Source organism: Sus scrofa, chromosome 9 (assembly GCF_054392235.1).
Source record: "Sus scrofa isolate SSC_HxYL_T2T_F1_AM1 chromosome 9, Sscrofa_HxYL_maternal_Yorkshire_Landrace_v2.0, whole genome shotgun sequence".
Taxonomy (NCBI): domain Eukaryota; kingdom Metazoa; phylum Chordata; class Mammalia; order Artiodactyla; family Suidae; genus Sus; species Sus scrofa.
Window position 1 is genome coordinate 134,357,708 of NC_139391.1, and position 16,949 is coordinate 134,374,656.

General features: G+C 45.0%; 1 long non-coding RNA gene across 1 annotated transcript in view; it reads left to right on the forward strand.

The window, feature by feature from the left end:
- The window catches only part of LOC106507881 (uncharacterized), a 191,435-nt gene that overhangs the window by 8,565 nt on the left and 165,921 nt on the right, over positions 1 to 16,949 (forward strand). The window contains exon 2 of the long non-coding RNA XR_014816554.1: positions 16,040 to 16,158. This is a non-coding gene — a long non-coding RNA (uncharacterized LOC106507881). The remainder of the gene's footprint in view (positions 1 to 16,039; positions 16,159 to 16,949) is intronic.

Consider the following 16,949-nt stretch of genomic DNA (forward strand, 5'->3'; position numbering starts at 1 on the left):
TGGACCTGACAATTTGGGTTCTTATCCAGTGATCTCTCTGCATTGGATCTAGCCAGGTGTCTGAAACCTCAGCGAGGAACACTAGCAGAAAGGGATCTGAGTGAGGGGCAAAAGTGTCAACACCTCCTTCTCTAGATATTCCAGAGTGGTCTTTCAGTGAGAATATGGGAGGGCGGGGAATAGGCCTGATGATAAGCAGTGGTAGATAATTCTAGCATCGACCAAGCACTTCCTAGGTCAGAACTGTGCCGGATGCTTCACCCGCAGCACTTCCATTTTCTTCGTTCTAAAATGCCCATAACTCACTGTAAACCAGCTACAATGAAAACATAAAATAAAATAAAATAAAAATCATTATATAAAAAAGTAAAAATAAAATGCCGTAGGACACACCATCCATCTGAAGATGACTTTAGGGAGAAAAGAAAAACACAAGGACCTAAATGCACAATTGATTGTAAGACACATTGATTTCACGAACATCATAAAATTGGAGAAAAAGTGAATCTTGGTAGTGAAGAAATAGGTACACTAGGTGTAGTTCTCCCAACAGCCCTGATGAGAATTACCCCCCCTGCTCCCCCCCCCCCCGTGTTGTATGGATGAATATAAAGAGACTGGGGAAGGTTTCACCACCTGCTCAAGGCCCCAGAGCCAGTCAGTAGCAGTCAGAGCTGCAACTCAGGTTTGCCTGCCTTGGGAGGCAGAACAATTCCCCTGGGGGCCCTTGACCCTTTTGCCATCAACACCCCCCCACACACACACCCTCCAAACTGGGGTGGTTTCCAGGAGGAGAAGGTCACTCCTGGGGCGTCGGGGAGAGGTACAAAATCGTCAAATTACATTTTTCAGATTCAAATAAAGTCTTTAAAGGGCAAAAACCATGCATGCCAAGTTCTGCTGTGCGCGGCAGGAAGTCGAATTCAAGGGTCCCTGTATTGCAGAAAATAGAATTGTAAAAAATAAAAGGGGTGGGGGGAGAAAGTGAACGAAACTAATCCTATTAAACGTGGTAGCATGTTTTTGTGGCACGCAGAGAGAGATTAAGCACAGGAAAGGGGATAAGTACTGCTTCAGTTTCACTAAACTAATGTGACAACTTGTCATTGGAAATCTTTGCAGCTTGTTAGTGGATGACTAGCTGATTCAGAAGTGTTTTCTATCATTCCCTTTGTGTCGGCCAGGAGTTTTGTTTCTTTTTTCAATTTTCTTTCTTTTCCTGTTCCTTTCTTCCCCAGGCTGCTCTATTTTGCTTTTTAATCCTTCATGTCTCCTTCAAGTCAAAACATTTAGCTGGCTCTAATCAAGATTTGGTTTTGAAGATGCCCCTTGACCTGTCTTGCCCAGAAAAGCCCCAAAGGGGGACTCCGCTCCATCGCAACCCCGGGGTCTGTCCTGTGGCCTGAAAAACCGAGCTTCTGGGGAAAACCTCTCATTTCACATTTCATTTCTCTGCCTTCCGTCTCCGTCCCCCTTTCTCCTTTTCTTTGCGTATTTTTGGCTTCATCCTCTTATTCTTTCTTTTCTTTCTCCCAATTTCCTTCTTCTCTCTTGCTTTCTGCCCATCTTTGCGTTTATCTTTTTCCTAGAATTTCTGTTTCATCTTTAATTCTGATAACCCTCTTATTCTTTCTCTCCTCCAGACAGGACAGTTACACTGGTAGAGAAAGGCTATGAATCTTTCCTGGTGGTTTCCACCGCTTTCCATTAGTTGCCCGTGAAAGGGCCAGCGTCATGGGGAGGGGACCCAGGGCTGATCACAGACAGGCAGGGAACAAAAGGCGGGTCTACATCAGGAGGAGGAAAGAATTTGAGGCTTGGTCAGTGTCTTTCCAGAGCAGGTGTCCAGCTTGTTTGGAAGCGTGGCTAACTGTCCCTCTGTCCCCTGCCTTGGCATCACTCACTCCCACTCGCCTCCTCCCTCCCCGCTCCAGCTTACCCCACTGGCTTCCCACCAGAGGCGAGATGTTGAGTCAATGGAAAAACAACATTCGCCAACATTAAAGGGAGACTGTTTAGAAAAGGAAGGCCCTGCCGAGGTGCAGAGGAAGCCTGTACATTAACACGGGCCACCTCTTATCTGGGGCAGCTGGGCCCGAGCTGCCTGTGCTGATTCCCTGGCTTTGCCAAGAGGCCTTCTCGGCAGAGGGGCCGCCTGCCTCTCGAGATGGGGGGCTGCTTTTAGGCACAGGCATTGCCAGCACTTTTAGACACAAAAAAACTGAAAACAAAAACAAAAGCAAAACCCCATGGCTTTTCTTCTAGGAACTTAACGGGAGAACCTGCGCCAATAAGCCAAAGTTTGCAAAAGTCAGGGCTGCTCTTGGCCTCTGTCTCTGGTCACCTCACCGTGACCCTGGCCCCTCTCAGCTCCAGTCCTTTTGAGGACTCCCGAGCACGGGAAGCACTGGCCACTCTGACCCGAACGTGAATTAAGGGAAAGGACAAGCTAAAGTGACCCGAAGGAGAAGAAGGAAAAGGCACGAGGGGAGGTTCACCCTGGCTCTAAATTGCTTACCGTTAAGTCTTGAGCCAGCTCCTGATGGAAAGATAGGGTAAATCCCTAATCAGTCAATAATTAACCGAAGCTCCATTAATGGTCCAGTCAACCAAATCCCGCTGACACCTTCAAAACCCTGCCGGCGTGGGAGGGTTAGGTGGGACCTCTTGACAGAAAGGTCTGTTTAGCCTGCCATCCTCTCCACGCACGGGTCATCGTAGAAAGGGGAAAATTATTCCTGTAGCTGCCGGTGAAATCTTTTCTTAGCTTAACTCCTTTGGATAACTTCTGGAAGTTTCACTTTTGGAAATCTCAGAGTGTGTGTGTGTGTGTGTGTGTGTGTGTGTGTGTGTGTGTGTGTTGTGTGTGTGTTGTGTACCGAACAGCTTGGCAATCCGTTCATTTCCAGGTCGGTTTGCATCAAGTCCCGGGTGTGCTCTGAGGGGTCTGAGTGGTACGATGTTATTCTGTCTAGAGGCGCATATTCTCTCTCCCTAGCCGTCTCATCTCCGTCTCTGGTTTTTTCTTAGTGTCTGTAGATATTTCTGTTCCTTGTTTCTCAGTGTTAGCTCCTCCTCAATTTGTGATAAAAGGAGAAATGTGTTGTAAGTAATAAGCAACCACCCAGCCCTACCAAAGCTGCAGATTATTCTTGAATTTTAAAGAAGTAGGGCTTTAATAGACTAATAAAGCTTTGATTTTGGCACTTCTGGTGGAATCCAGGTCTTTTTACTTCCTACGGAAGCAAATTTTTAGGATGGTGGGTTTAGGCCTTACATTTTCTCTGCATTTAAATGTTTTACTGTTTGTTGTTTTGGTTTACTTTGTTGCTCTTCTGTGTAGCCTTTAGTGTGTTACCGTATGTTTGGAGGTAAACTATTAGATGAGAAAAATCAATGTATTCAGTGTAGTTTGAATTTTTCCTAAAGTCACATTGTGGGTCATGATTGTATGTCAGTTGATGAACTTCTAATGCTATCTGCTCAAGCCACTTGAAAACTTTTGTTCTTTTGGACATGGAAGAATAGGGTATGAGAGTGTGGCTCACTACGAATCCATCTCTATCACAGGTAAAAAACCAACAGAAGGCACCTTTGGCTCCTAGGGTACCAGTGGTTATTCCTGCAAGTTGAAGATGGTTCATCCAGCTACACTTCTGTTGGTTCCACAGCTCAGCCTCTGCAATCACCAACGCATTATTTGCCTCTCCTCATAGAACTCAGTAGTCTGGGTGCTCAATTAATCTTTGGCTGCTTGGGGGAGTTGCCAATGGGTGGAAATTCCGCCAATGATCTGTGACACAAACATTAATTGAGTGGTATTTCTTTTTTCCCCAACTCATCCATCTGTCCTTTCCGATGCAACCTTTGAGTTTCAAAAGGGTAGAAGGCAAGCTTTCTTTCCAGCACTCATTTAGCCTAAGAAGACAACCTACGAAGTAGGCAATGTATTCTACTGTAGCCTTGTAAATAACTCTGAAAGATTCACCAGCCTGAAGCAATGTCTTAAATACAAAACCAATTACGTTCACCCTTTTTTCCCCTTTGCCCAATTAAAACTTCCTGCTTTCATGAGGCAATCAGTAAATGGCTAGATCCAATGTTGCTAGAATTGGTTGGGGGTACAAGTGAGAGTGGAAAATGTAAGACAGAAACAGAAGTTTTTTAGAAAATTAGTCATTATCCATTGTAGGTAGACAAATCAAGGGCCCAGTTTTCATGCTGATTTTGGATTATCCTAAAACTTCAAAAAACATATCACTAATAAGAGTGGTTATTTATTTATTTATTTATTTTTATTTTATTTTTTTGTCCCTTTAGGGCTACACCCATGGCACATGGAGGTTCCCAGGCAGGGGTTGAATCGGAACTATAGCTGCCATCCTGCACCACAGCCACAGCAATGAGGGTTCCTTAGCCCACTGAGCGAGGCTGGGGATTGAACCCACATCCTGATAGTTGCTAGTCTGGTCCCTTAACCACTGAGCCATGATGGGAGCTCCTGATAGGAGTGCTTTTAAGTAAAGCAGAAGATATACATCAAGTTGACTGTGTGGTGTTCCTGTTGCTCGAATATGAAAATACGATTTTCACAAATGGAACCAGCATCTATTTTTCAATAGGTCGAAAGGCATTCATAATTGCACTAATCATTTTTGCATATCGCACTAATGATAGGAAAATGTAGGTCTTGACATTGGCGCGTTTAGTTACATTCACTGTGAAAAAAATGTTGTTTACCCCTGGAGAATTTCTTAAGGAAAAGAAAAATCAATCTCCATCAATGAGCAATATTTTTCTCCCCTAGGGATATTGATTTGAACATTGACTTCACAATGGCTGAGTTATTTCCCTCAGACCCCTGCGATGAATTGTTAGGTGACATGTCTTGTATGCGACAGTGAACATGCTGTTTCTGGTATAGTAATCTCGTCAAGGAGATCCCAACTTTGGAATTGTGGTTGGTTTGGAATAGTCCTGCTTTTGTCCATCTGGGTTGAATATTTCCGTGGGATATATTCCAAGTTTAAAAAGCGTCATCGCTCATCTTTCTGCTCTTTTAAGTGAAGTATAGCTTTTTCGATGCTTGGGAGGGAGAGTCAGGTGGCAGGGAATAATTCACTTCTCTGCTGGCTCCTCAACTGGGCACACTCTCAGCTCGTGTGTGTGCGTGGGGCAGTGGGCGGGCAGTGACGCATGTGTCGTCATGTAAATGTCTTTGTGATTCCAATTTCTCCCTTTATGTGGATGGTACAATGTCTCTAATTTGAAAATGAAGCAGATTTTCAATTTACTAGAGAAACCAGGATGTAAAGGAACGTTGTGGAAGGCGGAGAAGAGGGAGAAGACTCAGAAGTGTAGAATTCTTGTTAGTGTGAATGGTCATTCTTTAATTTATCTGTTAGAATTTGGGTATATATATATATTTTTTTTTTTTTTTTTCACACTGGCAGCTTATGGGAGTTCCCTGGCCGGTGATCGAACCTGAAACACAGTGGTGACAATGTGGATCCTTAACCCACTGAGCCACCAGGGAACTCCTCTAATGTGTTTTCATAATGAGGTGTTTTTTTTGTTTGTTTGTTTGTTTTTGCTTTTTAGGGCCTCACCTGCGACATATGGAAGTCCCCAGGCTAGGGGTCAAATCAGAGCTACAGCTGCTGGCCTATACCACAGCCACAGCAACACGGGATCCAAGCTGCATCTGCGACCTTCACCACCACTCACAGCAACACCAGGTCCTTAACCCACTGAGCAAGGCCAGGGATCGAACCTGCATCCTCATGGGTCCTAGTCAGATTTGTTTCCGCTGCACCACAATGAGAACTCCATAAATTTCTTTAAAGTGCTTATTTATCCATCCATTTATTCTGTAACGATTATTCCTTTACAATTATTACACTTATTCCTTTACAACTGCCTATTCTGATATGTTCCTATCATCTGCCAGACGTGGTTCTCAGCCTTGGTGATAAGATAAAGAGGACCCATCCGAGGCATTCACCGTGTGGTTGCGAAGACATTCGGTCGGATAGTTATGAATGCACATTGACACAAAACACTTTAGGAGCCCTGAGGCTTATTTTCATGGCCATTTAGGGCATCGAGGAAGCCTTCGGGGAGGAGTTGAGTGGACGAATCAAACCAGGACCTGTGAAGAGTGAGATTGTGTGTGTGGCACAGAGGAGGCACCGTAGCATGTGCCAGAAAAAGGTATGACAAGAGTGACATTGTAGTACCGTCTGCCATACGAATCGGACACATCTGTATCGGGCACCTCACATGCAGCACATCTTCGTGCTGACTGGGTCCTGGGCAGGAGACCGGCAATTGGTCCAGAGGCGCCATGAGGGTGAAATGAGGGTAGGATGACAGGAAGGCATGGTCGCCTCTAGGCCGGGGGAGCCCGAGGTGGCCTCTTCCTGCTGGAGTGCAGAGCACCAGGGGAGGCCTGGCGGTGGTCTGTCCAGGTTGTGGCAGGGATGGCCCAAAGCCGGAAGGGGACCAGCAGCTGTGTTCACTTGGGGCTTCTCAGTCCCGAGGAGTTTCCGCGAATGCGCACCTGCCTTTCTGTCACCTGGCTATGCTCGCTCCATCTTCCTGCTGCTCTCGCGCTCCCCGGGCTGCCTGCTGTCGTGTGGGGCCTCTGCTGTGTCCTCAAAACGTATGACTGAGTCTTCAGACTTTCGTCTCCTTCTTCACATGCTGAAACCATCCAGCTATTTCTTATGCCCAGGTGACCTCAGAGTGCTCGGACTAAAATGCTCACTTGGGTGCTTATCACAGAGACTCATGACTTGAGAATTGCGGTCGGATCACGGCCTGAAACTCTTGGTATTGCTCTTAGGATGAAGTCCGAAATCCTGCATGTGTCCTCCAGGACGTGGCAGCATCACGCTCCCGTCCACGGCTCCCACCTCCTCTCTTGAAACGCTCCTCACGTCCCCATGACAAGGGCCCTGTTTCCTGGCGTTTCCAGCCCACGAACACCTTTCGACGTGTTGCTGCTGCTCTTTGAAAGGCCCACCCGACGCCTTCTCCAGACAGATCTCTCTCTCTAGTAGAGTCCTTTGCTCACGGAAGGCCTCCCTCATGTCCTGGGTTAGAAACCCTCATGAGAACGTGCTCGCCACAGCTGTAGTTTTCTTTTATTCCGCTTGTCATAATTGCATAAGTTATTTGCACATAAACCTTGTTCATCCCACACGCATTCTTCGAGCCCAGACCATAAGCCCGTCAAAGCACTCATCACGTCGCTTGTATTTTCATAAGTGAGGCAATGAATGGGAAACAAAGATATGATACAGTGTCAGGTAGTGACAGCCACTCTGGGAAAACGTTAAGCTGGGCAAGGGGACGGAGAAGACTGAAGATCAGCTGGGGATGATAAAGATGAAGGACTTTTGATTGGCCCGTTCGGGATAGAATTCCCAATCCCCAGCCCGTGCCCAGCATCTAGAAAGTACCTCACACATACTGGCTGAGTGAGAATCCTACCGGCTCAGGCAGCCACGAGGGGCGAAGGGTCGTGCCATGGGCTAAGTCAGGTGTGCAGCGGGCCTTGTTGCTCCCTAAGGCCCTGGCTGTGTCTGGGGCAGTGTAGACTGTGTGTTCGCCCAACACCCCATAGGGATCCGCATCAAACCGAATTCCCTGTTCACGCTGATTAGAGCCACACCTTGTGTGCGGTCGCTCGGCCCACTTTCTTCATGGCCGAGGCAAACTTGCAACTGGCTGCTGAATGAAATATTGACGCTTTGAAGAATTGGCGTTCTCACCAGTTTCTATTTGTACGGATGATCAGCTCTTTCTCAGGGAGGAGGAGGAGGAGGAGAATTTTTTTTTTCTGTGATCTCTGCGCGTCTAAATGACTAATGAAGTCAATCTGGGCCTGGCAGGTTTTTGCCACGACTTGGACAGACGTAACGCCCATGATGTTGTGTTACTTCTCAGCTGGCCGGCTCCCTGGTTCCCACTGCAATGATCTCATTACTGGCATTTCATTTTCCAAGTGTCAGATCGTCCCCGTTTGTGTTGTGTGATGCCCCTGTGTGGCTTGGACACAAGGCTCTGTCTGCCACTTTTCTTGCAGCCAAGGTTAGCGTCTTGAAGAATATCTTTACGATTAAACATCTTCTATGTGCTTCGCTTTGTTTTCCTTTTGGTGAGATGGGGAGAGAGGGACATGCATGCACTCATAATTATCTTCTTTAGTTGGCAGGAAGGAACGTTTGGGACAGGGAGAGTCGCCATCCGGACAAATTGGGTCCATTCTCTAGACGTGGTTTGGACAAATTGAACCACGTGAAGGATATGAGCAGCAGGAATGGGTTCCTCTTCTCTTTTCTGGACCCTAGTGCACCTTTTCTTTTGTGCTGTCACCTGGCTCCACGCCTCCCGCAGTGGTGGCCCTGTCTTTCCCTGCCCCCGGGGCCTCTTCTGGTTCTGCCCATCTATACAAGTCCAGGCTTTCCTTGAACCACTCTCTGGACTGGCAATGCCAATGGAAATCCCTAGGTGAGGTTCGTTTTGGCTCGAATCCGTGCTGGTTTGACCGTCCCTCCTGCCTCTGTCTGTGCATGACTGTTTATCTCCAAGACCAGCTCCCCAGCTCCCCAGCAGAAAATCACATATTTTATATCTAGCAATAACCGCCTTCTTCAGCATCCCGAGCCGGGCACTCATCATGAGATCTTCGAAATAGTTGCTGCTCGTGGGATTAAGAAAAAGGTGGAAGAGCAATAGAGGTTTTTTTTCCCTCCATTTCTACCCTGTTTCCTTCCATCTTATCCACGTGTACTGTATATTTATTCAGTTTTCACTTCGTGACTGTCTCCCTTCCCGTAAAGGTTGGGAAACACATCTGCCTTATGGACCAGGGTGTGCCTGATGCTGGCCAGAGGAAACAAGCCCAGTGAATCTCCACGGAGGAAAAGGAGCTTATTCAGGGTGGATTTCCACTCACCCTAAAGGAGCGAAATGGAGTCAAACTTTGGTGGGTTTTGTTTCCTGTGAGCCAATTCGTATGCACTGAGAAATTCAATTAACTGTATTCATCAATTTTTGTCTCTAGGTTTAGAGTCGTGAGGCTAAGGCCCAGAATTTCCGGTCCCACCCCTTTGGTGGCATGAAAAACAACAACAAGAAAAAAAAAAAAAAAACTTGGCCTGTTACCCCAACCAGATTTTTTTTCTTTGTCTCCAAGAAGGCTCAGCTGAACGCTGGATCCCTTACCCAGTGCAACAATCAAAAACTCAGAAAACCTCAGCTGCCTCCGATGATGTCATAAAACCCTTAAGAATGCTCACTGCTGCGTTGGGCACAGGTCCAGCAAACACAATTCTTTCTGCCAGTTATTCAGGGTCTTTGACAGATTAGGTGGTCTTTTTTTTTTTTTTTTTTTTTTTTTTCTTCTTCTTTTTTTTTTCATCCTCTTTAAAGGCAGTTCAGTTTACCTCTAAGCAAGACATTAGCTCCGGCTGCCCCAAATAACATTTTAATTGAAGTCTCAGTCCAAACAAATGCCCGGCCTCTTTATTAACCCCAACAGTGTAATTTTTCAACCTAAGACTGATGCAGGGGGAAACTGTCTCACTTAAACTGCCATGCAATGGAACATGCCAGTTTTCCTCAATCAGTCTCTTTTCTGACCTTAATTTGAACCTTAATCTCTTTTAACCATGTTCTCTTTATTAGCTGCTCATAGCCGTGGCACAATACTAATTTTCCTGTTTTTAGACTATCAGTTTACAGAGGTATTTCGCTCCCCCCTTCTGCCTACAAATGTATCCAAGATTTCATGGACCTTTTTGGGAAAGGAAAGATACTACTTAACCTTTTTTTTTTTTTTTTTAAGGTTTAGTAATTTAAATAGCCACTTTGCAAAATGGTCTGTAGAATTTTAGGCTGGTATTTTTTGAGGTACCTTACAGTTCAGGTATGAAAAATTATATACATTATTGTCAGAAAAACCTAAAAAACCTTTTAAATGGTTACAAAATATTTTCCATCAACAGATAGGTCCACACTCATAAAAATAGCATGGAAACTAAGGCTATTATCTTAGTAATTCAGGCAAAAACAATATGTTTTTATTAGAAACGTCTAATCTTTGGGGGGAGACCTGAATTATCCAGATAATTGCTTCAATTCCTTCCTTTTTTTAATGCTTAGATATAATCAATGAGTAAGGACAGAGGAAAATCATTTTTTCTTAATTATACCTTCCCATTTTTTGACATTGGTGAAATGATCCGAATTAAAAAGAAAAAAAAAATTCACCCTTTGCAATAACAATGAAAAAAAAATGTGTTTCTCTATTTGGAGTCTACCTTAATATAGCAGAACTATGTAGGTAGAAAAACAGTGCTTATGATCATGTGCTCAATTAGATTTATTATAGGTTTTTGTACTTTTTGGCATTAGCATGAAAGCATATTGGTTATTATTCTTTCTAACCTAATTGAAGGCTTTGTATCTCGTTACCCCTCTGTTCTCTGCTTCATACAATAGTTTGTTGATTGCAAAAATTACATTGCTGTGACTTTAAAGTCCTAGAACTAGAATTGTCATGGAAAGTTGGAGATTCAGCCTGGTGTTTGGAGGGCAAGGACCATGTGCCCTCTGGGTGTGAGGAAGTAGGCAGCTGGGAACAATGGCCTGTCCCCTGCAGTGTTCAGTGGCAGTAGCAGCGTGTTGGCACGATAAACTTTGCCTTCATTTCGCTGGCTCAAACAATTAGTGGGATTGAATCAGAGTTCTCCTGGATCACAGTTTATTATATGTTATTAAATTCCATTATTCGAGAAGTTGCTGCTACGATTATAAAACTTCTCAGCGTCTCCAGCATCTCCCTTCTCTGTGTACTTTCTTTTATGTTTCTCTTCGGCTTCTCTGATAGACAAGGTTTCTTTTCTCTCTCTCTTTCTCTCTTTTTTTTTTTTTTTTCGTTTTCTTTCCCCTTGGTACTTATTTAAAGCGCTAAGAGCTAATTTGAAAATACATCTTTGAAAGGGCAACAAAAATGAGATGTGAAAAAAAATGGACCAAGATTCTTAATTAGTCCATTATTTGACACGCACGATTTAACATGGTATGCTTAGCATTGTGCATTCCCCAAAAGAACAAGGCTCTTTTTTTTTTTTTTTATCCCAAACTTTAACTCCCTCTCATTCATTATATCCCTTCTTGTCACTTTCCATTAGCTGATCATGACATCCTTTGCTGGAAGGGCGAGCAAGCAGATTACTTCCAAACTGGTGTAAGTGACACTCAAAAGACTGGCCTAAAGGGGCTTCTGAGACAGCACCAAGCTCCTCAGCCCCTGGAGTTGGAGAATGTCATTTCAATAATATCTCGGAGGCCATTGTCACATCATTTCGGTAGCAACTCGGCAACTTCCCAGAAGTGGCAGGGTGGGGTTTTCTGCTGGAACTCATGAGTGGTAGCAGCTAATGTTTTTACAGTTACTGATTATCACCTACTATATAATAATAATTACGATGGTATGTATTGTGCCAGTCCAAACCTTCTGTCCAGCACCGTGCATTTTACAGATGAGGAAACTGAGGACCAAAGAGATTGAACAACTTATCTGATAAGGGGCAGAGCTCGAATTTTAACTGAGGTCTGGCAGACGCCAACTTATGTCTTTTTCCATGAGAACAGGCTATATGCACCACACCAATGTCTGGGAAACCCAGCCTGTCTCCCTAAATCTAAAGGATAAAGAGGTAATCAAAAGAATATTCATGTTAATGCAATTGAAAAATATCCCGTCACCAGGCACTTCTCAGTGGGGGCAGGGGCTGACTGAATGAGTCAGCCAGGGATCATCGAACAGACTCAGATAGATTGTGTGACGAAAAGAAGAGGAGAATCTGATGCTTTGGTCAGATCAGCCCTGGAGATGAGAAGTGTTCCCCGGCCCATCGTCCCTGCCTCCCTCCATCCCTCCCCTCTTCCCAAAGGTCCCACCTCGGGAATCAGATCCTCAGCCTTGGAAGCCGTTGACCTGGGGAGAGCTGAATGGATGCAGGTGGAAAGTGGGACCCAGTCAGTCACAGACAGCCAGGAACTCTGGTCTGAACAGCGCTAGGACGGATCCTGGCTGCCCCTCCGACCCTCCCTTCAGCTTCTGGCCTCTGGTGGGCTTTTGCTCCTGAGAAAAACGTTTTCTCCATCAACCAAGTTTCAGCTTCTTTCCTTCCTTAAGCAAGATTTAGCTTCTTTTCCCAGTGACCCTTCGAAACATTTTGACTATAAAATAGAGAATATGGAAATACAAAGCAAACATTAAAGTTCCTTTACTGTTCTGCCAATGGGGAGAAACGGATAGTCTCCTGGTACCTATCTTTCCAGGCAAGGCTATCCGTATCGTACATGCTGGGTGGTAAAGCTGAGTGGTGACAGGGATAGACTCTGAAGCCAGACCACCCATCTTTAAGTCTAGACACTGCCGTCAGCAATGTCACCCAACCCCTCTATTCCCCAGGGTCCTCACAGGTAACGTTCCTCCCTCAGTGTTGTGACCATGCGCTAATATTAGCATGTGAAGCACCTGGCCCATGAGAACCACTTATTGCATCTTAGCTACTGTTACGTATGTGTTGATCTCATGTTCTTATCTTACTGGCTTTTGCTAACCATGCTCCAGCCTCCTCGGGTCCAAGCCCATAGATAACTTCATCCTCAGCCATGATTCTGTGTCTTTTCAGTCCATTTGGTTTGACCAGCTTCCCCCTCACACCGCTTCAGTGATTCTTCCAGGTCTCCATTCCTGTCCATTTAACCATAACTCTTAAATCAGCATTGCCAGCATCTTATTTCCACTCCTCTCTGATGGACACATTTCTGCCTGGATGCCCTGCTTACCCAGCCTGGCACCAAGGCAAAGCCTGAGCAGCCATCCTCATTCTCATCTGTCTTGAACTCCTTGAAGTGAGTACAGATGGAGGCAGTTTTAGGAACTGGTGATCACAGAGCAGCAGCAGCAGCAGCAGCAGCAGCAGCAGCAGTAGCAGCAGCAGCAGCAGCAACAGCAGCAACCCCTAGTTGGGACTGTCAATGACATTCTGGGTTCCATATATATACATATATATATAAATGCAAGGGCAAGTTTCTTGTTTAAACCATTTTAAATGTAAAAAAGAAGGTCATTATGAAGGTTTTAAAAAATCTTTTAAAAAATCCTCTTTGTCAAATCTATCTCAGTGATCATTGCACCACTGAGAAGGAAAACATGTACATTAAAAAATATATCCGTATTTTAACTTGGGCGTGTAGGCAATGGGAGAGCGGATGGCCAGCTACAGGAGTGGCGGGACAGGGACTTACATCTAGTGAAGCTGGGACCTTTCACGTGGACCTTTCAGACTAAAAAAAAAAAAAAAAGAACATGTTGATTTTACGTGCCAAAGTCTTGAAAGGGCCTTGACGGCTCCCAGCTTTGGTGTATTTTTCCAGATGGCAGATGCCATTTTGTGTTTTGCATAAACTGACTAAATTTGCTTGCTCTTTGTACTTATTTCAGAGGCAACCATTCTTTGCTTTCAATAGGACAGAAGAGCTCCTTGGCACTGCACCCCTCCTGGTCTGGTGCGGGAGGAGTGGTAAAGGGACTCTTCTGAGGATCCCCAGGCGCATCCCAAACTTGCTGCCTGCGCACTGAGGGGAGAGGTTGGGCCAGGGCTCTGGATTCTTGTTACCTACGGATGTGATTCGTTTGTGAGCGAATCACAGAATGTAAGCAGTGCTGGAGAACTTTTGCAAGTGATTTTGCAGCGAACAATTGGGTTCATGATGTTCTTATTTCACCTCCTCTGCAGCCTGCTAACTGCTGGTTGTATGATCCCTTAACTCAATGCCTTTGGGCTTCAGTTTCTGCACAAAAATTAGGATGATAGTAAAAATAACGCTTAACTCTTAGGATTTGCTGTGAGGATAATGAGTTATCCATGTAAAGCACTTAGAGCAGTGCCCGGCGCATGGTAGGTGCCCAGGAAACTGTTGATCACTATCGTTGTGATTTTTTTCCAGGGGAATGTTTGCTTTTTTCTGAGTTTCTCTCATTGACCCTGCCCTGCTCCCATCACCATTATGCTAACTCTTTGGGTTATTTTATGGAAATAGGCTAGTGGTAGAGCGGTTACGCTGCAGGCTTTGCCGTCAAACATTGCCAAGTTGAAATACTTAAAGTGCTACTTAATAGCTATATCTTTTCAAAAAGTGACTCCGTTTCCTCATTTATAAAATAAGGACGATAATCACAGTAACTACCTCATAACATTTTTGAGAGGCTTAAATGAGACCGTGCTTGCACAGTGTCTGGCAAGAATATACAGCATGGGGAGTTCCCGCCGTAGCTCAGTGGTTAACGAATCCGACTAGGAAGCGTGAAGTTGGGGGTTCGATCCCTGGCCTTGCTCAGTAGGTTAAGGATCCGGTGTTGCCACGAGCTGTGGTGTAGGTTGCAGACACAGCTTGGATCCCGAGTTGCCATGGCTCTGGCGTAGGCCGGCAGCTACAGCTCTTATTAGACCCCTAGCCTGTGAACCTCCATATGCCACGAGAGCAGCCCAAGCAATGGCAAAAAAAAAAAAAAAAAGAGAGAGAGAGAGAGAGAATATACAGCATGGTGTGTATTATTATTTTTGCTGCTCCAAATATACTGGATAGGGCTCTTCTACCCCAAAATGCTTCTAGAAGCTGCCAAGGCTCCAGAGCTCTAGCTTTATGTCAGCTCCCCCACCAGAAAAAGAGGGCAAACACAGAAATAGAAAGATGCTGTGAGGCCATGACTTGACTGCAGCTCTTTGCCAAATCATGACACAGATTTGACAGAGTCAAGTATTGCTCAACGTGGATTTCAATTAAAGTTAGAAAACTCACACTTCTGAGCAGGCCAATACCAGCTCATTACACTGGGGATTATTCCAAAGGGTAGGAATTATTGAGATGGGAACAAAAGCCTTATTCCTCTATCCTGCCCCCCACCCCCAAATAAAGCATAGAGTGAGGGAGGTTGTGAGGAAGAAAAAGTTACCTGTGCTGGTGACCTTTCATGGAGGTATGTGGCAATTGTACATTATGAAATATTCAAATTTTATATTTTCTTTCTTTCTTTTTTTTTTTTTTTGCTTTTTAGGGCCACACCCCACAACATATGGAGGTTCCTGGGACAGGGGTCAAGTCAAAGCTACAGCTGCTGGCCTGCAGTATAGCTCATGGCAATGCCGGATCATCAACCCACTGAGCAAGGCCAGGAATCGAACCCCCAACCTTATGGTTCCTAGTCAGATTCGTTTCCACTGTGCCACAATGGGAACTCCCTCAAATTTTATATTTTCAAAAATGTATTTATTTTTTCCCTCAAACTGAAAATGGATAGAAATTGCATCTGTAAGGGAGAGAAAACCCGCTAAACAATATAACTGTGTTTATGGGACAGTTGAAAACTGTCTAAATCCCTTTTATCCTCAGTCTCTATATACAATCAAATAAAGAGAAAACAACGGAACGCTCAAAACTCTTGCCCCAAAGCCAGCACAGAACCTGAAAGAAGTGAGGGTGAGGAGCACGGGACAAGGAACTGTAAAAACATCAACAGTCTTGCAGATATTTTGTTTGCCCTCCTAGATTTGTTTTGACCTCTCCCTTCCCCTGCCTGTGACTCCCAGCAGTAAAAATAAGATGGGATTTGAGCTGGAAGGAAAAGGCGCTGAGATGACTTCCTTTCTCAGTTCTGACAAGATAACAGCCTCGTCTTTGTTCTTGACCTCACGTTTAGACATTGCTGAGAACGTAGACTTCTGCAATTATCGTTAATGGTAAAACAAGAGAGGAGCAAAGCTCACAGGAGGCAAAAGAGAGAAAGTGCTTGTCAAAGGAAAAAGGAAGAAAAGTTGGAAAGAATAGGAGGGCGCAATGTTATTAAAGTGGGGAAGAGACCTTATGTAGTAGAAAAGATGCCAGAGGACTTTATAGTACTGTAGCAGAGGTGGCTAGCTGGCCCATCAAGACTTATCCTCTCCTTTCACAGAGCAGAGTTGCTTCTGGGAAGCAATTGCCTGGCCAGAGACTACATTTCCCAGCCTCCCTTGCACGGATGTGGGACTATGGACTAGCTCTTATCAGTGAAACAAGAGCAGAGCTGAAGAGGTATGTGTCACTTCGTTCTCAGTTAAGACTGTATAGGTCCTCCCTCTCTCTCTCTCCCTCTCCCCACCCTTCTACCCATCCTCTGGCTGGACCATGCCAGGATGAACTCAATGCCACCCACACACAGGAGATGTAGAGCCCTCACATGGAAGGTATCCGGATTACAGAATCACCGTTGGAAGGGGAGCAGCCCAGCAAGGTGGCCCAACCAGGAATATCCACATTAGATGTTTTGTGAGTGAGAAATCCACTTTCATATGTTAAGGCATTGAGCTTTGGGGGGATTGTTTGTTATACCAGCAAGCATTACTTACCTTGACGAATACGGAAATTGATACCAGAAGGAAGCTCCAGAGGCAGTCGCTTTCTCTTTTCATCTTTGCGTAAAAACCAGTTAATCACTTCCTGATATCCTCTTTTTCTTCCATTATGTTGTCCAAGGCAGCCAATAACAAGCAACACGTGCTGTTTTTCACCTATAAGCACGAGAGTCAATGTGGTCTCACTTTTGAGTTACGAAAGGCAACAGTTTTGCTGACTGCTTTTCCGCTGTGGGATAGGGATCTCCGGCCATCCAGCCTAATAGATCTGCCTCTAGCAACTTGACCACAAAGTCAATGCCACACATGGTAGGGTATTGTTATAGGACCCCGCATCTGGTACCAAATAGAACAGTCAAGTTTAGTTGGAAAAATGGGAGCCTCTTGTGGCAGATAGAAGGGGTTGTGCTCAACGAACCATTTCTTCTTCCTGGGTGCAGGGGGGCCACCACACTCCCCTCTCCCTTGTTA